The sequence below is a fragment of the Pteronotus mesoamericanus genome, unplaced genomic scaffold, assembly GCF_021234165.1.
Source record: "Pteronotus mesoamericanus isolate MK-2021 breed Mesoamerican mustached bat unplaced genomic scaffold, CSHL_Meso_final contig_657, whole genome shotgun sequence".
Lineage (NCBI taxonomy): Eukaryota > Metazoa > Chordata > Mammalia > Chiroptera > Mormoopidae > Pteronotus > Pteronotus mesoamericanus.
The window spans coordinates 10,847,210-10,873,729 of NW_026555229.1; positions in this window are offsets into that span (position 1 = coordinate 10,847,210).

Below are 26,520 nucleotides of genomic sequence, written 5' to 3' on the forward strand. Positions count from 1 at the left end.
AAGGCAGATATATGAGGTCTGTCCAGAAGGTACCCATCCATGTGCTATGAAAAATAGAGACATTTATTGAAGAAGATAGAAGGTACAACAAACACTGTTCATAGGACAATGACATCTCAGTTCCCTTCAAAAGTGGGTACCTTGGGACCTCATACAGTTCTCCCAGTCACCATCAGCTACCCTGTCATATTTTCCTGACTCTCATTAATGGTCTGAGATCTCTTCCCTTTCAAAGGTGATTTTAGTTTGGGGAAAAGTCAGAAGTCACAGGGCACCAAATCTGGGTGTAGGATGGCTGAGTCACCTGGGTGATTTGATGTTTTGCCAAAAAATTCTGCACGTGCCAAGATGCACAAGCATCACGTTATTACTAGAAACACTTTGCTAGAGACTGAATGGTATCAGTCAAGGATGCTGCAGGCAAGATTTCTACACTGGATGGACAGTTAGATTTAACATTTAAGAAAGGAGAATATTTCAGTGAAAAGTTGAGTTGCCCCCTGCTTCCCTTCCTGAAGCTTAGAAATGTGAAAACCACCTCCTATTTGAGTCATAATGTCTATCTTATGATACTCAGCTAGCATTCCTGAATATTAGAGGCAAGGTATGGTAATAGTGGAAAGCAAAGATGACTACCCCAAGAGCCATAAGTCCTGAATTATTCCATCTCTTGAAAGTTATATGACATTGAAAAGTCATATTATGTCCCTCAGGGACACAGGAATAATAACAATAGTAATAATTAAGTCTCCCTGATTTTATTTTCAAGATTATTAACAAAATACTCTTAAAATGATAAAAAAGTGATTTAAAATATAAGGGATTATAATTACATGGCTTTTCCAGAAGTCAGATTAATTGGAAATATGATTTGTTCCTACTAAATGCATTTGCAAAGACCCAGTCTTTCAAGAAGCAACAACCAGCTTCTAGTACCAAATGATAAATATGCAGTTCCAAAAACCTTGTAAATGCTGAGTTTATGGAACACAATGCCTCAGCTGATACAGAGATTATATTTGTTTCCAAACAGAATAATCAACAGGAAAAAGCTCCTTTTACTAGCTGCTGCAATCCATTGTTGGCTTATTTTCTAAATTTCTCTATAACATCTGCAAAAGTAATAAACCAATTACAGAAGCCATCTGGAACAGAGCAGAGAAGAAGATTTATTTTAAAAAGACTCTACTCTGAATATCTGGCACTGTAGAAGATAACATGTAACAAGAGCAAAGATATTAAGAAGCCCATTATCATTAAGGGAGGGTGAAAAGAGATTTGCATAAAGGAAATCATGATTGTTCATTACCAGATATGGAGTCACATGACAATCCACTGCCAAAACAGGCTGAGCATCCCCTTCCATTGTTTCCTGAGTCGCAAACCAGGGTTTTCAGTTCATTCATCAGTAGAGTCAGATAGCTAGATACTCATTCAGATGCCTTGGGCAAATACCTGATGCCTTTGAGACACTGGAGTCATTAATAAAAATAGGGTTTTGTGTTTTGTTTTTTTTTAACCATCACTCATACCACAAAGCCACTGGTGAAGGAGCACAGTAAGAGGAGGCGACTTCAAGGCTGAATTGGCCAAAGCTCGCCAGCTGCAACCCAGCCTCGCCCACCCAGAACTAGGACTGACCCAGCAAAGACAGTGAGACCCCACCCTGATCCCTATCATCCCCCTGAGATTAAGTAAATAAAACAAATATAAAATCCACAACCTAGAATCTGTCCTCTTTAATTCCATGGCCCTCTTTAGCCATCTGAACTATTTTATTTCAATCAAGACACAATGTATTATGATAAATGAAATAAGCCAGTCAGAGAAAGACATAGATATGTGGAATCTAATGAATGAAATAAACAGACAAAATAGAAACAGACTCATAGATACAGAGAACAGACTGACAGATGTCAGAGGGGTGGGAGGTTAGGGGACTGGGTGAAATAGGTGATGGGATTAAGAAAACAAACAAACCAAAAGAAGCAAAACAAAAAACCAATCATAGATACAGACAACAGCATGGTTATTACCAGAGGAGAAGAGAGGTGGGGGGAGGTAGAAGATGGTAAAAGGGGGATAAATGGTGACAGAAGGAGATTTGACTTTGGGTGGTGAATACACAATACAATATACAGAAGATATATTATAGAATGTACACTTGAAACCTATATAATTTTATGAACCAATACATTCAATAAAAAATTTTTAAAAGGCACAATGTTTGTTTTGGAACAACATCAACAAAATGGCCGAACAAAATGTCCCTTGTATGTATACCCCCTTAGCAACAATAATTTGGCATCCATTCATAGACAAAAGTAGCTTGCGGAAGGTTAGAATTCAGGTAGGAGATGGTGAAACGCCGGTGGGGTCTAAAACCACAGAGGGTCTTTCTGAGAAGGAAGGCTCACACTCAGGTGGCTGACTTGCCAACTGTGGTCCCAGCTCCACAGCCCAGAAATAGCTCTAAACTCCTGAGGACACAGCTACAGCCCCGTCAGGCATTGGGACTATCACCCACACCATGTGTGAAGGGATCTAAAAGGAGCCACGTCTACCACGTGTTAGGTAATAGGCAAACAAACCTTGGTCCCAACTGTGGACTCTAAAGTGGCCTATGAACTGGTTCTAGCCCAACCTACCCATAATCCAGGAGCCCATGGAGGGAAACCCACCAGACTCAGAGTGTTGATTCTGAAAGGGCTCTGTAATGGCTCCAGCCTGTCCCACCCTCTCACAGTCCATGAACATGCCTACAGACACAGAGACCCTGCAGGAAACAAGCCCACCTTATCCCCAAGATCCTAAAAGGACCCTGCGCTCAGCTCCCACCACCTCACAGATACATTCGTGGATCGAAAGAATGTTCAACCTACCCAAAGTCATCTATAAATTCAATGCAATCCTTATCAAAATTTGAATGGCATTTTTCACATGTGGGGGTCCCAGAGTCACCCCGAGGTGTGCATATAATACGCAGGTTGTTTTGAACCAAAGGCAACTTTAGCCATAAACTCAGGAGAGACATCTGTCCCTCCCCACCTCTAACTGCCTAGAAGAACTTGACTAAGAGGCTCTGCTCATAAGAGATTGCCAGATGTAACCTATATGGCAGGGCAAACTTTTATTTATTAAACATCTACTCTCCTTATCATCCTGCAATAACTGTGTGACACTCCCAAGATGCATTACCTCATCCCTAGATCAGAATGTCTTATATACCTCCACCCTCTTCCTATCTCTGAACCTCTTATTCATGTGGGGTCCCTGACTCCCTCATGTATGTGTATGTGTGTATTAAATGTATTAAATTTGTACATATGTGTTAAATTTGGTTATTTTCTCTTACTAATCTGTCTCATGTCTATTTGATTATTAGAGCAGCCAGAAGAACCTTGAGGGTAGAGGAAAGTTTGTTCTTCCCCCACAACAGAAATAGAAACAGACTTCTAAAATTGTATGGAACCACAAAAGGCCCCGAGTACCCAGGTCCATCTTGAAAAAGAACAAAACTGGAGGAACTCTGCTCTTTTTCCTTCTCCTCTTCCTTCTTATAAATGAACATTAGTATTATTACTTTGTAGTTATATGGGGATATGTGTCCAAATCCACTAAAACCTTGCAAATCATCTTCCTTTGTTACCTTTCCTCTAATATGAACAAGCAAATTTTGAATTAATATAAAATATAAAATAATAAATAAGCAACAAAGAATGAGGTGAATAAACAGAGATAATCTCCTTATTTTCCCTGGATTAACAACAAAATCCTGGACCAGCAGACAGTTCTAGGCTTGACTGCTTCTTGCATTCTTGTATAAATGGTCTCAAGTGGCCATTGAATTGTCTTAGGCTGTTTTTCTATCTATAAAGTGGGGGAAATAATATGTTTTTTTACCTCCAGGCATTTTGAGTATTAAACTCTAAAACTTATGATAACAATCTTTATCAATTTAACAAGTTTTGTTGAGTGTTAACAATCTTTGTTATAGAAATGATTTTCCTGGAAATCAACCCTAAAAAAATTATTTTTTCAAAAAAAAGCACAATGCCATGAATTCAAGGCTATATAGTGACATTTTAAAAAAACAAATACTATAATCAAACAAATGTATTTCATTTCTTAAATAAAGACGTGGTTTTCACATATACCATCTTCTTTAAGAATCATAACAACCTGGAGGGAAGTGAGTGTAGGTATTTTATTTACCAACCAGAAAACAGAGTCTTAGACTCAGTGACTTACCAAACATCACACAGCAGCTAGTGCCTCAGTTCAGTTCTCACTCCACTGTGATCCTCTCTTTTGGTTCTTCCAGGGCCATTGTAATTTTATGGTGCCTCTGCAAGTTAAAACAGAAGATCAACAATTCATGAAGCAACTAATTGAGCAGGGCAAAGGAAGGGATTCATGAAAACCAATCCCTTTCCTAGGAAGCACTCCAAAAGCTGAGAGAGAAGCAACCCAACCAACCCTGTCATAGTCATCCCTCCAAATAAAATATTCAGATTTGAAATGCAATTGCATTAGCGTCTTGTAAAACACAGATAAGCACATTTCTTCCCAAGCTACTTGCTAAGAATATTAATATGTGTTTTCTCCAAATATGTAATGAAGGATGTACTTTAGACCGTTATCAGGTGAAGTCATCAGTAAAAGCCATTCAAGCACAGGAAAGTAATGTATTCGCTAGTAACTTTTGACAAATCTGTACTATTTGGGGTAGACCTCCAGCATGTACTTTCAGAATAAACAACTCCAGGGAGGTGACTACACTGAAGATCACAGAGAAGAGTGAAGAGTTAAAATAAGTGTCTGGCAGAGCTATCAAGGAACAGCAGATGATTGCTGGTGAGTTGGAGTCCTTGGCTTTAATTCACCAGAAAAATGACCTTTTGAAATGATTATCAGTCGTTCTTGTGGAATCTGCACATCCAGGAAACCAGCTGGGGGTGTGACCAGCTCCATTCTGTGTGAGGCGGCAGGCAGGCACCAGCTCACTCCCCGTCTTGGCCTATTATTGGTACTTGATCTTTCTAAAAATCCTCTGGGAAACAGTGATGAAATCCAGGGGCATGCAAGAAAATCTTCTGAAATGGGAAATATGACCCAGCTATTTAAATTACTAAAAGGAGACTTAGGGGCAACCTAGCAAGATGATGAAGAGTGTGTACTCTGTGGGCAAACTACTTAAATTCATGTCTGATTCCTACAACTTTTGAGGTTCAACTTCAGGAAATTTACTCAACCTCTCTAAGCTTTAGTTTTCTCATCTAAAGAATGACAATTAGAAAGGTGAGTATCTCACAGGGTCTTCATAAAAATTAAACTTAATAATCCAAGGAATCTGAGAAGATGAAAGTTTTGCCACAGATTTCATTCTCTACATGTATTCCTATAATATTAGAGCAATTAGCACCACAAGGTATTCCCACAAATACCAAAATACAAGTGAAGGGGAAGAAACCACAAACACCACAGCACCAGTGTGGCTCAAGAACTCTGCTGGAGGAAGCAAGGAAAGCAATGGAATATCTAATGAATGTGTTGTTTCCCAAATAGCAAACAAGTGTTCATGGGATACCTCAGAGGGCCAAACTGGGAACCTAAGATTTGAACATTCAACTCCAATAGCAGGTGAGTGTAAATGGTAAGATCTGAAGGGTCTGGGTCATCTGAGTCCCTGTGAATTCTCAAAGATCAGGTTGAACTGGAAGTACTTCCTTGCAGGACAAATTCCTGCAGTGAGGAGAAACTGCTGGTGTTGGGATTCAAACTGGGCAGTACGGTGACACAGAGACAAAGAAAGAGAAAAGCCCAGATATATGTGGGGAGAGAACCAGAGTTAGGAGAAAACAGAAAGATAACATGTTATGCACTCTTCACAAAAGCAACAGAAGAAGGAGCAACTTAGAACAATGAAGCTAAAATGAAAACAAAATAATGCAAATTCCATATAAAGTTGCTATTAAAAATAAGAAGAAGAGGAGAAGAAAATTCTGACAATGAATGTGTGCTTACAGAAAGATACTGTGAGAAAAAATGAGAAGAGCATCATCCTCATAGAAATGTTACAGGGATTCAGCTTCCTATGGAAGGTGAATGTAACAATGCTGTGGATGATTTCTAGTCCTTTCCCAATATATGGCCAAAGAAGTCCATTTTATGGAAAAATCCATAAAATAAAAGACACATTTTTAATTTTCACCAATAACTTTATTGTATGTCAGCTATCTCCCTCATAGTATAATGTTGATTTTTCTCAATTAATGTCTCAATTTGATTGCTGTCAACTTCAACTGGTCTACCTGACTGTGGAGCTTTGTCCTGCAAGAAATTCTTAGCACAAAACTTTGCAAACTACTTTTGACACATTCAATCAGTCACAGCACCTTCTCCATACACAATACAAATCTTTTTTTACATTTAAGTTGAGTTTTTTACCTTTCTTGAAATAATAAAGCATAATATGGCACAAATGTTGCATATTTTCTTCCATCTTCAATATTAAAATGGCTACACAAAAATTCACCAACTTCGGTAAGTTCTTTTAAATGCCCATTGATATGACCACCATCACAATACAACCTACCAAAATTGTTTTGAATGAACCTAAAGATAACTAAGTGCTACTAGAGCCATCTTACAGAAAAAAACATGAACTCTCTGGCCAACCCAATAAAACCAGGCAGACCCAGCTGGGTGCCAACTCAGCCAGAGGCGCAACTACAGGGATCCACTGGAATATGATGACTACATAAGAAAATACACTGTGACCTCCAGGATCTTCCACAAAGAAGGGGCCAACATTTAAAGTAAAGGGTACAGAAACTAAGGGTCAGAATCTTCAAAACCAGTAGCAGAAAGGAATAAACCTGGGTGGGGGGGGCACCTTCATTAATAGCTGTGGAACCTACGCAATGCCCATTTAGTGGTCTGTGTCAGTGTAGTCGATAGGGTTGTTATCAAGGTTGTTTAAAGTTAGGGTAAGTGACAGCATCCATAGATTGATTAGTACCTAAAAAGGAGGTATTCAGGATCTTGGAAATACGAACTGCAGAGCAAGGACTTGGGTTGAGAAGGTGTCAGGTCACCTAACTAGGTGCTTCTGAAGTGGAAGTTGGCTTCCTTATCCACTCTTTGACCACCACCTCCTATCTTTCTATCTTACCCATGCTAAGATCTGCCACTTGAACGATTACACAACTTCATCATGGCTTTCAATCCTATGACCGATTTTTTCTCTATTCTCATTACAATCAGGTCTTTCATTACTCTCTTTTATTTAAAAAAAAAACAAACACTTTATTGTGTTATTTAGATACACAAAGCTCTTCATATTTATTTATTATATAAAAAAAATTGATGAGTTTGGAAAAACCTTTGCATTCATAAAATTATCACCACAATCTATGCCATTAGCATACCATCACCTCCAAAAGTTTCCTCCAGCTCTCTTTATTTACTCTTTGTGTATGTGTGTGATAACAACACTTAACATAAAATCTTATGTTAGAAAATCTTAACATAGAAAAATTGTTTACAAAGACACTATGCTGGACAGATATCCAGGACACTTTCATGTTTTATAACTGAAACTTTATACCTTTGACCAACATACTTCCCTGTTCCCTCTCCTACCAGGCCTTGGTAACCACCATTCTACCCTTTGCTCCTATGAATCTGATTATCTTAGATTCCTCATGTAAGTGGTATCAGGCAGTATTTGTCTTTCTGTCTGTGGTTTATTTTACTTAACATAATTAACCTTCAGGTTCATACATATTATCACAAATGGCAGAAAATTCTTTTTTAAGGCTGAATAATATTTTATTGTATGTATATGTCATATTTTATTTTTTTTAAATTTTACTGAATTTATTGGGGTGATACTTGTTAATAAAATTATGTAGGTTTCAGGTGTATAATTCTATAATACATCATCTGTACATTCCATTGTGCATTCACTACCCCAAGTCAGGTCTCCTTTCAATACCATATTTTCTTTATCCATTTGTCCATCAACAAACAGGTTGTTTCCATGTTTTGGTTATTGTGAAGAGCATTGTAATAAACACAAGACATACAAATGGCCACCAGATACATCTTCACACCTGTTAGGATAACTATTATTGAAAAAATGAAAGACAGCAAGTGGCAAGTGTTGTCAAGGATGTGGAGAAAAGGGAATCCCTGTAACTGTTGGTAGGAATGTAAATTGGTGCAGCCACTGTGGAAAACAGTATTAAACTTCTTCAAAAACTTAAATATAAAACTATCATATGATCCAGCAATCTAACTTCTAAGTATATGTTCAAAGGACTAAAGATCTTGAAAAAATATTTTCCCTTCTTACCCAGTTAGATTCCATGGTTCCTTCTATTCACTCCTTTGTAAACACCATTGATGTCAACATTTTCCTTCATCATATTCAAATGGCAAACCCAACTCTGCATAAACCTATCTATATTTTGTCAACAATGTTCCAATACATAATTGGCCATGAGCCTCACTGTGATACCATACAGAAGTTAAGAGTTGTAAAGGGGAAATGGGGAGAGGCTAAAGTCAGGAGTAGTTGTGCTCTGGATGCCAGTGCTAGTGGTAAGAGAACTAATTTCACTATATTCAATGAAGTTGCTAGGTCCTAAAACAACAGAAGTCAGAGGATGGTATTTAACTATAAACACAAAGTGGGAATAATTATAATGAGCTGAGTAGCAAAACAAAAATAGAAGCCAAGGTGCTTGACCTTGTAGATGATCCATGTAACTTAGCATCTATGGTGCCATGATAGTTCTATATTCGCCAAAGAAATCCAAAGGATGACTAATGAGGAGACTGAGGGAAAGTTTCGCAACAAAAAGTCACAATCCCTTGCCCAGTTGCCAGATCTGAGGCAGTTTCCAAACCCAGAACAAACAGAAGGAGAGGCCCCACTCCCAGAAGAAAGGACCCACATGTGCCAGTGAGCATATATGATTTTTCTCCTAATACTCCTAATTCTTCACCAAAAAAAAACTATTACCATTTGTTGGGTAACCAAACACTGAGGAAAGGGGAATGTTTGAGCATTTTTAAAACTACTGAATACATGGTCTTAATTGACATTAATATCTTGAGACCACAGTGTCACCATGCCTCACCTAATTAGAGTAAGCTGCCAGTTTATAAAAGGAGTCATGACCCAGGTTTAGCTCACAGAGAATATAATTAGTCCAAGGATATACCAGGGGTCATTTCCCTAGACTCAGAATATATAATTAGAATGTACATACTTGCTAGTTGGTAGAACGCCCAAACCAATTCCTTGGCCTGTGGGTTAAGAGCTACCATAGTAGAGAAAACCAAGTGAAAGCATCAGAAACTGTCCTATTAGGAAGAACAAAGATTAGTACCACCCTTATAGACCTAAATGATGAAGAGGGAGTGGTTCCTACTATATTGCTATTTAATATACCAGCCTGGTCACTAGGAAAATCAGCTGGAACTTAAAGGATCACAGTGAATAAATACAAATTCAACCCAGTAGCAGCCCAACTGCAGCTGTTGTGTCAAATATACTTTCTTTGCTACAGCAAATTCACATGATCTTTAGATACACAGTATATGGCCACTGATCTGTCAAATCCATTATTTTCTAGTCCCATGAGGAAAAGAATATTTTGCATTCACTTGGGATGGAAAAGAGCATAAGTCTCAGCCTTAATTTTTTTTTGTTAGGATCTCTTAATTAAAAGACCTAAAAGGTCCCCTATATTCCTGAGATTGTATAAATATTCCTGAGATTGTATAATTTTAAATACCAGGGAGAGATGTTGAGGAAAGACTTTATTCAAGAGTGGTTTGATCTTATGCTTGCAGTAGGGTAAAACATTTTTACTTGTCTCTCATACTAGTCAACTTCAACTGATGGTAGGTACTCTTAAATTTTGAATAGACAAGAATCAAGTCACCTTGAGTAGACAAGAAAAAGAACATTAAAGATATTTAAAGACAGCTGTGGGTTAAGAGTCAAAACAGTTTATTATTTGTTTTAATTTTATGGTTATTTATCATTATGTTGTTTTCATTTGTCTCTATGCCTGATATATACATGTATGCTATATATATATAAAGGGAGATTATTTTTCCAAGCTGTCTACTGTTTGCATTAGATACAGGAAGCAAAAAGATCTCATAACCTGAAGAAGCACTTCATTTAGTTCCTCTGGGAAAATGTATTAGAGTTTTCAGAAGTAAACTGCAGAGACGTTAGGCATCAATGATGTGGGAAAGGCCCATCAATCAAACCTCAGCTGCTGATTTATCAAAGAATGTTGAAACAATATAGTTGGAATTTTCTCCTTCTACCAGAGTCTATACCACTAAGCATCTTGAAAGAGACTTTATGGGCAGTTTCCCTGTAGATTTATTGTTTGCATGCAAGAACATCAGTCTCTTTAAATGTTGGGCAGAGAGAACATAGGCTGTGAATTACGTATGCCTCTTGTCCAGAAATATGGCAAGGATAAAAAATCAAATGCCAAATGTGCTACTCTGTGGAAATCCATTTTGTAATACTACCTTTTATGTCAGTATGTGGATGTTGAATTTTTATGCTGCAAGTAGATATTTTAGAAAAAATAGGCTTCTCTTTTTACTTCTAAAATAATTATATGAATAACTACAAAAGACAGACCTTTAAGAAAAGTAGAAAGTAAGAAATAAACTGGAAAAGTTTTTGAAAGACATAATAGGGGAAATAGTTATACACTATCCTTGAAACATAAATAATTGCTACTAATCAATAAGACAAATTAAACACTATAACAGATATATGTTCAAGATATGTTAAAAAAAATATGTACACACAAACCACAAATGAACAAATGTCATGCTCATAAATAATCTAAGATATATATATATATATATATTTAAAGGTTAAAATTTATTTACCTATTTTACTATCAAAATTGTTGTCTTTGAATTTTTTCTAATAATAATACAGTGTGATAGAGATTTCTTAACAATTTTTGTGTTGATTTTCTTAAAAATGTATATATAACTTCAACTAGTAATCCTTCTTCTAAGAATTTGAGGATATTATCATAGATATTCTCAAAGTTTATTCTATCAAATGGGCGCTGACATTTACATTTTTAAATATCAGTGCCCGTATTAATGTATATTTACATTTTTAAGCAAATAGCCTGTGATGAAAAACTGATTATGTAAACAATGGTACATTCTTATTTTGCAGCTATTAAAATTATTTATATGAATATTTATGGTATAGAAGAAACTGCCCAATATGCCATGTAGTGAAAAATTCTACATAAAATTACTAAACCTAATCCAGTCAGTTAGCTAGCTCAGAAATTCATTTATTACTATATATCATTATCCATTTTTATATATGTGAAGAACCAGAAAGACTTACAAAAGAATGTATTTCCTCTTCTGGTGGGATTTTGATAGTTTTTATTTTTATCTGAGTGCTTTCCTTTCTGTAGTTTGCAAATATTATACACTAAATATCTATTATCTCAATAATTATATGTTAGTAACAAACATCATTTTAAAATAAAAGTAAAGCTTTCTCCAGGCCATATTGCCTACTTTGTATTTTCCATTCTTTCTGTCTTTCTTCAAGGCAAAAACAAAGAAAGTACCACCACAATCTGATTTGGGATACCTAGGGCACCTGCCATAACCCAAATTATTATAACCCATAACCTATAACTTTCTGAGGGCTCTCTGGGCCTGCCAACCATGAGCAGTCCAACTCTAGAGTCAACAAGGCTATTGAGGAACAACAGCTAAATATTCTGATGAGAGCCTGATGTCTTGATCTATGTTCTAAGGATTGAATAAATCTGGCCCCCATTCTTTCCAAAGCTCCCATCCAACTTCTCCATTAGGGTCTCACAATGCTCATCTCATTTGGATAGAAACATGAGGAGCATCTCAAGGACATACAGATGCTCAATGTACAGAGAGATACATTGTACTATTTCACCCATCCATAGATTCTTAGACAAGCAGTGGTAAATCCAGATGGATTTGGATTCTGATAAAGGTGTCTACTCATACTCACCTATGGAGATGCGGAAGTCTTAAGAGCATAGATGCTATGATTATTTGCACCTGCATTGACAGGTACCCTAGATATTCCCCATCTCACTGCTGCCTGTGACACTAATCTTGCCACAGGTCACATAAACTGCTGCTCCCACTTTTTTAGAAGAGAAGAAGCATTGATCTCTATGGTGCACATCTACAAAACCTATGCTTGAAAGTGTTACAAGTACCAGGAACCAGCACCTGCAGGGACATCACCTTGGAGAGACAAGTATATATGCCCTAGAATATGTTCTAATCTAGGGAAATCCCCAGGCGTCCAGATGGAATGCTGCTTCAGGATATTCAGTGCAGTAGGACAGATCTAGCTAAGTATAAGAAAATAGAGAGTTGAAGGAGCCAATAGGTAGCTGCTAAATAATACAAGTGTCTATGGCAAAATAGAAGCCCAAAGTAACAGACAGAAAAGGGCCTGGTTCTGGGGAAACAAGACAAACTAGAGGAAGGCACAGGCTAATCCTGGTGATCTAGGCAGGAGGATCCAAACCCTGGGATCAGCATCTCAGAAAACCAAGCCCTGTCCCATCAAGGCAGAACACTCCAGGTGACAAGGGCCACAGCCAGCCATCCCTGTGATTACTGCCACTGGCTAAAATGGCCTGTCCTTAGTATGCAGGGGGGAAACTGCAGACTAGGATAAGGCAGAAATGCTGGGGCCCTGGAGATCCTACATGGAGAGGAACCTGGGTCTAATTCGCAGGGAGCAGAATGACTGGATGGGGTTTCCTTGGACTCCAGAAAGTCAGACACACCAGAGCAATTCAGACAACAGCACCAGGGCTCAGACCTACCAGAGACCAATGGAAAAACATAGGATCTGGTCCAAATAACAGTGAGAATGTGACAGTAAAGCACTGTCTCCTGGTGATGACACCAAGCATGTCCGGAGAGACACAGTCCAGGCCTGGATAGAGCATATTCAGTTCTTCCTTTCCTCTCCTATTAAAAAAGACTGGTAATAACAAACCACAACCTCGCATTGCCTAGACTGTGCATTACAGAGGGGCTGCTGCTGTTTTGTTCTGAGTGCCACGAACTTACACTCATTTACTGCTCTTCTTTATGCTTTGCAGCACAGATGGCATTTGTATGTGGGAAGAGCTACCCATCCACCTTGAAAGTGAGTGGACATGAAATATCTCTACACAGGGAGCATCTTGACTAATGAATCCTGCATTCGACAAATAGTTACTTCCCATCCTTCATGCTACTCACAGGGGTAACAGTCTTCATTCCCTGACGCAAGTGACAGGGGAGCTAGTCGCTCAGGAATGGCAAGTCATTTTATTTCAGATTCATGCTTTAACCTGCAAAAACCAATGAACATTTAAAGGAGAATAAAATGTAGTGGCACAGGAGCCATCTCCACCAATGTGGCACTGCAGCAGCTCAAGGCGCACTGGAAACTCCGCACCCTGTCAGGAGAGGGCCAGCCTGATTCTCATCCCAGGTCCCTCACAAACAAGCTGTGTGGCCTTACTGTCCAGTCCATGTGGGCTTCAGTTTCCTCATCTAAACACTGAAAGAGTTCAATCTTAAGATCCTAAAGGCCCATCCTCCTTTTTAATAAGCTATTAACCTATAAAAATATACAGTAGCATATGAGTGTATATTGCTAAAGCATTTATACATATATATCCCGTATTTTGCTGTGTATAATGTGCACCCACGTTTTTCTGCACATTATGCGTGGGATTATTATACCCATGTTATGTAATCATTATACTCATGTATAATGCACATCCTTATTTTTCCCTCAAAAATTTAGGCAAAAAAGTGTACCTTATACATGGAAAAATGCAGTGTATATATGTTGATAATGCTGTTAGTAATATTAAGCTGCCTATTTTTGTTATTCTGGATGCCATAGTAAGTATTTAATTCAGGAATACTGTTGCCACCATAAACTATATCTGGCTTTCTGATGAGGAGCCTGTTTGGTAATATGACTCAATAATGCGTATGGTACATCACTCCCTGTTTAGTTCAAAGGCAAGTATATTTCTCTCATTAGCATTACACAGACAGCAAATGTCTGCTGCGTGCTATCCATACCTGTTTGGAAAAATGTTATTGAATAATTCCTCCCCTCCCTCTTTCTCTGCTCAGTTGCAGCAATGACTGATTATATGACTTGAATAAATTGTTTTAACATCTATGCCTTAATTTTTTCTTGGGTAATATAATCAAGTTGAGTTAGATCTGCATTTCCCAAAACACTTTTGATAAGCAGCAGTATACAAAAAACGACAAAAATTCTATAAACATCGTTTAGAAAATGCTACAAACTCTATCCCCTTCTCAGAGACTCACCTACACGCTAATATTAGAAAATCTCTAGAAAGTGTTACTGAACGAAATCCTGCCTAACTGTAATTCACCCAGCTTATCCCAGACACAATTGATTATGGAATCCTTTATTTCTGAATAAAAGCAATTTATAATGGCACCTCAGCACTGACAATCCCTGGACTCATTTGGGGAAACCTGAAACATAATACTCTCCAAGGTGACTTTTTAACTCAAATTATTTTATGAAATCTTGACAGACAGATATTTACATAGATTAGAAATATGGAAAAACCCTAGCCAGTGTGGCTCAGTTGGTTGGAGTATTGTCCCAAACACCCAAAGGTCACAGGTACGATTCCCAGGCAGGGCACATACCTAGGCTGTGGATCAGGTCACAACCAGGGTGCGTACAAGAGGCAACGGATCAATGTTTCTCTCTCACATCAATGTTTCTCTCCCTCTCTTTCTCCTTCCTGTCACCTCTCTCTAAAAAATCAATAAGCATGTCCTTGGATAAGGGAAGGAAGGAAGGAAGGAAAGAAGGAAGGAAGGAAGGAAGGAAGGAAGGAAGGAAGGAAGGAAGGAAGGAAGGAAGGAAGGAAGGCAGGCAAAGATGGAGCATAAGACTTCCTAAAACTTATGACTCAGAATTCATAAATCCTGATTCTGGTTTTCTCCCCCAATTCTTATGCCATAATCCATCACAAAATATAACTGAGGTAGCATAGCATATAATATAATTCCCAGAATATCCGCTTTATAGCTGCACATGCACACAAGAATCAATAGAATGTGTCCCATTTACTTTTTGAGAATATCACAATGTTTTAAATAAAATAATATATAGAAAATATGGAATGAACTTAACAACTTCTTGTTCCATAAAGATAAAGGTGGAGTGTAGAACTAAATATAAAGGTTCTAAAATTCATGGAAAATCTGGATGAGGTGAATTTAACATGGTTCACTATGAAATACTAGATATTCAAAGTCCATTTCAAATCTCAAAAGAGACAGTTTCAGGAGAGATGCCAATAAGCTATCAATGAAAATAATTTCATAGAGCTTGTTATTTTGAAGACCACTGAGTTCAGTAACTAAAGGAATAGAAGTTAAAAGGGCGTTAGAGGCATCATAGACTCGAGGGTCCTTTACTTTGGGAAGCTGAAGCAGAAAATATCACGGCCGCTGAGGACTTTTCAGATAATGTAGCCTTTCCCACAGCATCCGTCATTGGGTCCAACATGAAGGGTTGTCAGCAGGACTACTGAGCCCTCTATCCTGTCATATATCCTTGGTAGAGGGGTGAAGTTGCTCTACTCCAACCCATGTGTTCTCATATGTTCCTTGGGTTAAGCAAAGTCACAAAGAGTTCTATTAACTGAAGGCATCCAAATGACTAATAGAGACAGCCCTGCATTGTTACACCTCCCCGAGGACAGCTGCGACACTTATACTGACAAAGCACACACAGTACAGAAGGAAAATCACCATCAGCATGGAGCTTTAACAATGGTAAGATGCATTTGACACAACCCAGTCCTGAGTGGGAGCATTGGCCAACCGAATATGTTATATACGGGATACAGGATACAGCATATTCTACTGCATCCGGTAAAGAGGAGCCAGGAATCCAATGGGTGGATTTATGTCTCATATCCAGGACATCCCTTAGTTTTTACCACATTCCTGGGAATCAGGCTCTGTGTATACCATTGCTTCAAGCTGTGTCTTCCTTTATCAGAGTACTGCCTACATTTCCTTGTGTTTTGTCTTCCCAACTAGACCATCAGCCACTGGGCCCACAGACTATGCCTTCTACTTCTCTTGTTTCTCTCACAGCCCCCAGAAGACAGCTGTTGGATGAAAAGTAGATTGATACATAGAGGAATAGATGACTTCTAATCTTATTTTCAGATTAATTTTTAAAAGTTGTCTTATGTAATATAGTCATTCAAAAAGTATAGTGGCTCATATAAGGAATAACTGTGAAACAACCACAAAGACCCACATATTGAATTTCTAACCCATCCCTTGTCACATCTCCCCCATTCCGCAGAGGTGTCCACCATACTAAACTTGGGGCTTATCATTCCCATCTATCTCTTTATGTTTTTATAAAATATGTGTGAGTCCCTAAGTGCTTTCCAATGTTATTTTTGCATGTTTGTAAAATTTATGAAATGTTGTTATATTGTATTCTTCTGTATTTGCGAATTGCTTTTATAATCAGAATATAATGAGGTAAATTCATGTTAATATATAATATTCTAATTCAATAAATTTCAATTCTGAGTTGTATTTCATTGTATGAATATACCAAAATTTATTTATCTTTCTCACATGAATGGAATTTGGGCTTTTTTTTTTCAGCTTTTCACTATTCCACACAAAGCTGTTGTGAACACTTTCATCCACATCTCTGTGTACATATGTATATACAGTTTTGTATGGTACATCCTGAGGAGTGGAATTGTGGGCTCATAGAGAATGTGCATTCTCCATTATGGTAGGGATCACTGGATAACTCTCCAAAAAGTTATACCAATATATTCTCTCATAAGTAGACATTTTGTAAGATTTCAGTTTTGCAACACCAACTTCTAGGCATTTGGCCACTTTCCTCAAGAAAGAATATTCATCCTGGCTGGTGTGGCTCAATTGGTTGGAGCATCATCCCATGACCAAAAGGTTGTAGGTTCGATTCCATTCAGTACACATACTTAGGTTGCAGGTTCGATCCCCAGTCTAAGTGCATACAGTCCCTGGTCCGGGTGGGTATGTTCCCCAGTCTGGGCAAGTATGGGAAGCACCCAACCAATCAATGCTTCTCTCTCGCATCAATGTTTCTCTCTCTCATTTCCTCTCTCTCTCTAAAAGCAATGGGAAAAAAAATGCCCTTGGGTGAGGATAAAAAAATGAAGACTACTCTTTGCTCCAAGCTTGCCAAGGACTGTGTCTTAAAGCTTCTGAGATATGCTGGTGTCTGTTCAAAGGCAGGGACACTGGCCTACCGTGGTATAAATGGAACCCATTCCTCCAGGACAGCATCATAGCCATAAGCCACAGTGATTGATCAGTGTTTGAGATGTAAGAGTTTTTTTTTTTTCCTTCTAACTCTCAACTTCTAGAGCCCTTTTATTTTAAACACAGATTCCCACAGTAATTGCAAGTTGCCTTTAATGGCAAAGGAAGAGGTGTATTTATCTAAATGTGGTCTGTGTTGGCAGGACTGATTGCAATCCTACTCATAAGCTCCTCCTGGTTTCCCTGGGTTCTGATTACATTAATATCCTGTTACATGGCATCCCAGGGCAGCAACACAGCTGATTTTCAACATAGGATTCTATCTACAGCCTCCTCCCTGAAATTGATTAAACACTGTAGTTCTTCAGAATGAAGTTTATTAAAATAAATCAAACTTTAGTTTATTGTAATAAATCTGACTGTGTAGTAGCCACGCCATAGTCAATAGATACCTGTGGTACAGAATCATTTCTGTGATGGAGACTTGTTGTCCAGCCTAGTGTATATTAAATTGTTGCAATGTTACTACTGGTACTACCTTTCCTTATGACCATTCTCCTCCAACAGGGAGCTCAAAATTGTCCAGTTTGTACAAAGAGTGGGTTCCCTCCTCCAAAAAACTTTGAAACGTGGTCTCTTGCGCACAAGGAGTGGAAATTCCTCTCTCCCTCCTCTCCCCTCCCCTCTTACACATACACACACACACACTCACACACACACACACACACACACACACACGAGATTTTTCACAGAAAACAACATTAACATTGAGCCTGAGAAAGTGGGTAGAAGAAAGACAAGAGAAAAATAGATGAGATTTTGGCATGTTTACACTCTCACGTAAAGTAACTAAGAGAGAGATAGGGAGTATTGGAGAGAGAGAGAGTTTTTTAGAGAAAAAGGAAATTAATTTAGGAAACAAATATAAATTTAATATAAATATAGATAGATCAGAGCAATGAGTCTACTCCAGGCCCCTCCAGTTTATATATAGAGATGGGGAGAAGCCTAAGTAGCCTGAGGGTAATAATGGGGTTTCCACCAAATAATCCAGTATCCCCAAGGGAATTATCAGGATTTAAGAGTTGTAATGGAAAAATGGTCCCAGGGTTATTTACATTTCTGAGCCAGAGAACAACCAACTTCTGGGTCCTTTTGGGGAGCCAGGATAATCCTTGGAAAAGACTTTCCATATAAACAACACTCATTAAAAGTTGATCATGACCTCCACCAATCTGTCAAGTTAGAAAAATTGGCCTTTGATTACCATTCCTCCCAACTGTCATACTCCATTTGCCCATCAAAGTTCCCAGAAGTGTGTTAGGCCCCCAATTTATGGTTTCAACATACTTTCCATTAAAACTCTTATTGCCCCTATAATTTATTTGAAGCTGTTGGAGAATATAAAAGATATGACCATTATTCTTCCATTGAGTTTTTAATAGCTGATCAAAGTGTCCTCTCTTACTTCTCTATGTCTCCCTTTAATATCCAGGGATTACAGCCATTGTTAGAAAGACAGGCAGAATAGTATTTGGAATTTGGGTGGAAATGGCATTCATGCCACACTGACAGACACTTATCTTCAACTTCTCACCACTCAGGCACAAAACAAGGCAACTTCATGGCAGGGACACTTTCTCTTACTGTGTTAAGCACACTTGCACTCTTGCACACACACACGCACACTCACAAAGATGGGAATTTGTACACACAGGTAAATATACATTCATGCTTCACAGCCAACAAGGATCCAGTCAGGAACACTTATCAACCCTGCCTCATTTCATAACTCTACCAAATTTCTGTCAGGCATATCAGTTTTAAATCACACTAGAGCTTTTCAACCCAACTCATTTTCTCCTCCAACCCTTAAATAATTATTGGAGAGGAAATTACATTATACATTAAATAAAATAATGTCTTTCCCAGGCAGCTCTCAGACTTGAGGCATTTATAAGCTGATACTATATAATAAAGTAATTGTGTAATTAGAAATACATTTGTCAAGTAGGTAATTATAATCTTAGAACATGGAAAAATGGACTTTTAAAGACAGATAAAAAGATAGCATTCAGAATTTTACTGGATCAAATGAAAGCGTCAAGTTTTATTGGAAAGAAATAGATGGCCCTAACCAGAATCAGTTTTATGAATCTGTAAGTTCATTTTTTAAAGGGTCAGATAATGAGTTTGGGGGAAAGTCTGATCTGACTGAATTCTCAGTAATATCCCTTTGCAGCATGAAGTTGCTCGTGAACCAAATCAGAGTCTGTGTCTGTTGGTGTCTGCTCTTTCCCCTCCTCTTTTTCCTCTGACATCAACCCTACCTTCAGTTTGTCATTGATTTGCTTCTCCCCAGCTCTATCTACAAACTAGTCAAAGATACTCTAATCTCTTGCCTGAACTCATCCAATAGCCTCCCAGCTAGTTCTCACATCAACTCACTTTTTTTATTTTATTTTTTAAAAGAGAGAAGAAGTAGGGAAGAGGGGGGTGGAGAGAGAGAAAGAGAAACATCACTATGTTCTTCCACTTGGATTGATGCATTCATTGGTTGATTTTTGTATGTGCCCTGAACAGAGACCTAACCTGTAATCTTGGCATACACTCTAACCAGGGCCTCACGTCCACTCATTTTAAAATTTTGTTGTATTTGCTTTGTATTGACATAAAATGCACATAACATAAAAAAACCATTTGAAAGTGTGCAAATCAGTGGCATTAGGATATTCCTCAGAAAGCTGAAAATGGAACTGCCTTTTGATCCAGCGATTCCCCTGCTGGGACTATACCCTGAGAACACCAAAACGCCAATACAAAAGAACCTATGCACCCCAATGTTCATAGCAGCACAATTTACAATAGCCAAGTGTTGAAAGCAACCTAAATGCCCATCAGTAGATGACTGGATCAAAAAATTATGGTACATATACACAATGGAATACTACGCAGCAGAAAGAAAAAAGAAGTACTAAACTTTGCGACAGCATGGATGGAACTGGAGAGCATCATGCTAAGCGAAATAAGCCAGGGAGCGAAAGACAAATAGCATATGATCTCACCTATAAGCGGAACCTAACCAACAATGCAAAGAAGCAAGGAAAATATGACCAGCAACACTGAAAGGAAAAGAAATCAACAGAGACAAGAGGGAAGGGGGGGGGCAGGGAAAGGGAAGGGAAGGGGAAAGTCAAGGAACATATAGCAAGGACTCATGGACAAAACCAAAGGGGAAGAGCTGAGGGAGGGAAGGTGGGAGGGGGCAAGGGAAAGAGGTGGGGGGAAGGCAGAGACAAATGTATTTAAAAAGTAAATAAATTAATTAAAAAAAATAAACAAAACCTTTTTTGTAGGTAAAAAAAAAAAAAAAGGATATTCACAATACTGTTTAGCCATCACTTACATCAAGTACCAAAACATTTTTCATTACTCTAAAAGAAAACCCCCACGCCCATTAAGAAGTTCATCCTCATTCGCTGTCCCCCCTTGCTGCTGGTAACCACTGATCTGCTTTCTGTCTCTGTGGATTTACCTCTTCTGGAAATTGCACATAAATGGAATCATACAATATGTGACTTTTTGTGTCTGGCCTCTTGCATTTAATATTTTTGGAGTTTATCTATATTGCATCATGCATCAGTACTTTATTTCTTTTTACAAACGAAGAGTATTCTATACTATGTATATACCACAATTTGTTTATACATTCATTTGTTGACGGACATTTAGGTTCCAAGGGATCCACATTTAGTCTGTTGAGAATAGTGCTGCTATGAACATTCAAGTACATGTATTCAGTTATTTGGACATATACTTAGGAGTAGAATTTCTGGGACATGTGGTAATTCTATGTTTAACTTTCTGAGGAACTATTTTTAACAGCCATTGCACCATTTTACATTCCCATCAGCAATGGAAGAGGGTTCCAATTTTTTCACACCTCTGCCAACACACATTATTTTCTGATGATCATTATTATTGTTGTTATTATTATTACCACCATCCAAGTGGGTATGAAGTGGTATCTCATTGCGGATTGACTTGCATTTACCTAATGACTAATGATGTTGAGCATCTTTTCATATGCATATTGACCAACTGTATATCTTCTACGGAGAAACATCTATTCAAGTCCTTTGCCCATTTTTTAATTGAGTAGTTTGTCTTTTTGTTATTGAGTTGTAAGAATTCTTTACATGTTCTGGGTACTATTTGTAGCAACTAAGTGACTTGCAATTTTACATCATCTCCTCTTTTACTAATGTCTTTCTTATCACCTATATGTAGAACCCCATCAGGACAGGGCTCTCTTCTGTTTATGCTAATCACTCTGTCTCTTCCACCTATCACATTGTCCTGCGCAGAGGACCATTCACAAACAGTGAGTGAATGAATGAATGAATGAAAAGACTGTTGTTTTCTCATGAACATGGGGACATTGCCTCCCTACTATACATCCCTGTGTGTAAGAGCTCAGGCATACAGTATGGGAAGAGAATACCATCCCTGGTATCACATTTAAAAGTTAAGCCTCCTTTGGTAACTCTTCTCCTTTCTATTTTTTGTTTATTAAAAATATTTTTCCTGATAATCTCTTATACACAGGGCAACATGCTAGGCACTGCAGAGACAAACAAAAAGAAAATTCAATCTTCCTCAGAGTGGAAATTTGTCGATCTATTATACTGCCCAGTGACTGAACCTCCTTCTTATGTTTAGGGAACTCTCCATTCGTACATCAACCACACAAGGTGAAAATGCTGGATGCTCACATCCTCAGCCTTCCTTAGAGCCAAAACGCAGGCATTTGACCTGGATGTGCCAATGAGAGGCACTCACACTTTGATTCCACAGCTGATGAGGCAAAGAACTGGGGTCAATGTATACTCTATTCTGAGGAGGCTGATGGGAACAGTAACAGAGGTAGCCACACCCAGTGCCCAGAGACAGTGATGGTCACAGCTCTGGTAGCACCTTTAGGTGCCTGGGATCTGTTCTGAAGAATAGTTAAAGTGATGCTTCTTGTCTGTGGCACTCAACCCTGGTTCTCTAGGAGATAGTGCAAACTGCCAATATTCGTTAATAAATTCATTTTCTGCCCAAATTGTTCAGAGGCAGCTACTATTGCTTGAAACTGAGAAACTTGACAGTTCGTTGCCCTCTTGGAGCTCAACTCTGTAACAAGGATTGACAAACTACAACCTGGGTCCACCATCTGAAAGTTTTATGGGGCTATAGCCATGTTCGTTCATTTTCATATTGCCTATGGCTGCTACAACAGCAGAGCTGAGTAGTTAACACAAACTCTCTACAAAGCATAGAGTATTTACTCTCTGGCTCTCTACAGAAAGCGTTTTCCATAGAAAGGGAGACATGCAAATAAATGTGAATTGCAACATAACACTTTCAAGGTATTATTAAGAGTTATTTTTAAAATACCCATATTTTTCACTTGTATTATCTCTTAAGGTGACAAATATTTTAAGTGACCCCAGAAGTCTTTCAAATACATGTATTATACGACACAGTTCCTTAGGCAAAGCACTTGTTATATAAAATGACTTTTTTTCAAAAAATGTTTATTAATTTTAGAGAGACAGGAAGGGGGATAGAAAGAGAGAAATATTGATGTGAGAGAGAAACATTGATTGGTTGCCTCTCATATGCGCCTTGACCCAGGATCAAACCCACAACTCAGGTATGTGCCCTGACCAGGAATCGAACTCCCAGCCTTTTGGTGTACGGGATGACACTCTAACCAACTGAGCCACACTGACCAGGGAGAGGTTTTTTTTTTATTTGTCACAATTTGCCTAAAAGAGAGAGGTCTCTGGCCTAAGGATAGGGAAATTAGTGGAGTTTATTTTCTCAATATAGACATGTTATTATCATAAACCCTGAGGAATAAAAGTAACCTTATAATTTACCTAAACAAATGCTAACATAATGTAATTTGTTACCATCCACCAGTACCCAAAAAGATTTAATTTCACTCTCCCATGAGTGTATTTAAATATTTAATATTCACTACTCCACCCTCCTGACTTCTTGTGGTTGTTTTGTTTGTGTTCCTTTTTCCTTGAAACAACATAACACTGTAAGAGATTTATCAAAGGCATCTAAGGGTCACACCTACATTTTCTTACTAACAACTCTCAGTGCCACTAGGACAGTATTCCCATCCCTATTAGACAACGTGCCCAGTCCAAGTTCACAGGTGGTAAGTGATGGAGTTGAGCGTCACATGATTTTTTATTATGGCAAACAACATTTTGACCTAAATCCCATGGGCTTTCCATATGGCAAACAACATTTTGTACCCTCAAGCGCTGTTCTTTGCCATGGCTCATATTCTCTCTCAGCATTTGCCTTTTTAAGCCAGAGAGATTCCCACCTCTCTCTCTCTCTACACACACACACTTTTTTATTGGATCACCTCCTCATATTAAAACAACTAGAAACCCCTCAGTCTTCTACCCACTGCCTCCACTTGGAGCATGCCCTTTGAGTCACCCTGCCCATGTCATTATAATTTTAGTGATGTAATTGCTATGCCCAGTAAGCAGTGCCTCTGGTGTCAATGGTTCTTTCTCTTCCTGACTATGTGACCTGTGGCAATTATATTTCTGACCATATAACCTCCTGATTGCTTCTCACTTTCTGTGTCTTAATAAAATGAATGCAGAATCTATTTCCTGAGTACAGTGAGGGATAATTAAAGTATTTGCGTAAGATGTTAAAGAACAAGCGCCAAGCACATTATCACTGCTATAAATACACTTGAAAAATACAACCAAGTCTTTCCTATAGACATCTCTGCTGGAAGAAAAGTTTCCAATTCTACAGTGAGCAAGATAAGGCATTAACATAAGCAATCTAGCACCAGAATTTATTTTTATCTTCTTATTGGAACAAAGATTTAAACTCTTGAAGAACAACTTGAAGAGATGAAACATGTAAAAAAAAATGCACTTCATATGTCATTTCTATGCAATCAGATTCAGGGCAGGAAAATTTTTTTCATTATGGAGATAAACCAAGAGAGAGACATTTCTCTTTTGTGCCAAATATATGTCTTTATCTAATATTAAAGACTGAAAAACTCTCCACCAGTGCCCAATAAATCCTTCTACCTGCACAAGGCATTGTATATGCTTAGATGATCTGGAAATGCAGTGTCATTGGAGACAACAAAAATACTTGACTCCCAGGGAAATAACCAAGGATTTACATTTCATTACTAGGTTGAAAATTAGTTTACCATGAACAGAGTGACTGTGGACAACTTGTTTAATTTCTGTAGCCTCAGTTGTGTTATCTGTAAAATTAGATCTACTCATTTCTTTGTGAAAGTCAAATGAAAAAAAATATATTTCTATGAGACCCAAGGGTACATACTCAGTAACTGGTAGCTATAAGTAAAAAGTGGTAAAATGCAATTATAACTAGTTACAATAGTTATATCTCATATTAACCGTGTGAACTCAATCAAGTTATTGAGCTTACTTAACCCATGCCTCGATTTCCACATCTGTGAAACAGGCATAATGATATTCCTTATCTCATGTGGTAGTTAAGGGAATTAAACTAGGCAGTATGTGTAAAGCACCAAGGATAGTGCCTGGTGTATAGTGAGCACTTGTTAGACGTCGGTTATCATATCACTGTTGCCTCAAAAATCCATTTTTTCCCTCACCAGTGAATTTCAACCAAATACTAAATTCTCTGAAGAATAAGGTGTTTGATTTAGGTGTTAGAAAGACATATAGCAGAAGGTAAAATTGTTAGGAGGAAAATCCTCTCTTTAAAAGAAAAGTCACGGTGCCCTCGTAAACCATTTCCAACACTGCCATTGTCTCCCCAGCTCCCAAATCTCAGACACTGACTGCCTTATTAATTGAATCCCATTGGTCTCTCCAAAGTCCTGCAGAGACTGAAGCAATCACACAAATCTGTCCGAAGAGGTTATATAGTTATAGCATCTCATGAATTTGTTGAAATAGCCATTTTAGCCAGGTTTAATATAAAAGTTCCTAAATTGTAAATGTTTTCCTAAGTGATACTTGATGGTGAAATTGATATCTGCATAAAGTTTAAGAACTGATTTTGTGAAAAAAGCCGTATAACTTGACAGAGGGTAATAATCACCCTGTCAAAGACTGGAAGGTTCCTTGTTCTCAGAGCCTTCTCTACATCTCAGTTGTAGAAACGGTCATCAGGATGAAGTTCATTTCTTCTCTAATTGCACCACGGCCGCCAGTTTTTTAGGGTGTGCACCTGTGGTGTTCACTTTCCCGAAGGGTGCAAATCCACGGTGTGGCCTATGCAAGGAACGGCCTGAGTAATAAAGAGAATGGCAGCATACCAATGAAACTGGGCCCCTTGCCCACTAAAGGCTCATAGAACACTGAGGTGCAATTCTGATGTCTAACACTGTATAACAACCAGTGACTTACTTCCTTAGGGGAGGCCCTCTATGAGCTTGCCCATGACCTCAGTCCCAAAGGAACTGCCCATCAGAGAATGTAAGTTGGACCTGTTTTGTGCCATTTTCTGTGGTTTGCTTTCTTATGCATGAAAATATGGAGCATTCACCAAAAATCCTCCACGGCTGTTTCAAGATCTGTATGTGGCTTCCCCTTAACACATCTCCAGTTTCACACATAATTCATTAAAGGAAGATAATGGTCTCAAGCTTAGGAACAGAAATGATAGTCAGTACTGGCTTCTCTCCTTCTGTAGGACTGGCTGCTTGGTCTCCTTTCACTCCAACTCCCCAAATGTTTATTTGGCTCATATTATTTATCCCATGGGACTTCTTGTGTTATGCCAGGCCCTGAAGCTTTGTGCAAGAAGCAAGCACATTGTATGTCCCAATATTCAGAATGCATATTTTTGAGAACTAAGGCTTCTGTTTTTGAAACATAACCCTACCATCAGGAGTGAATTAAATAGGATTAGATGGGTCAGTGGATGGTCAGCAGTCTGGTTACTAAAACCATAGGCTTCATCATCAGCTTTTCTAGGTCTGAATCCCAACTACACCGCTAACCAGCTGCATGACCTCTG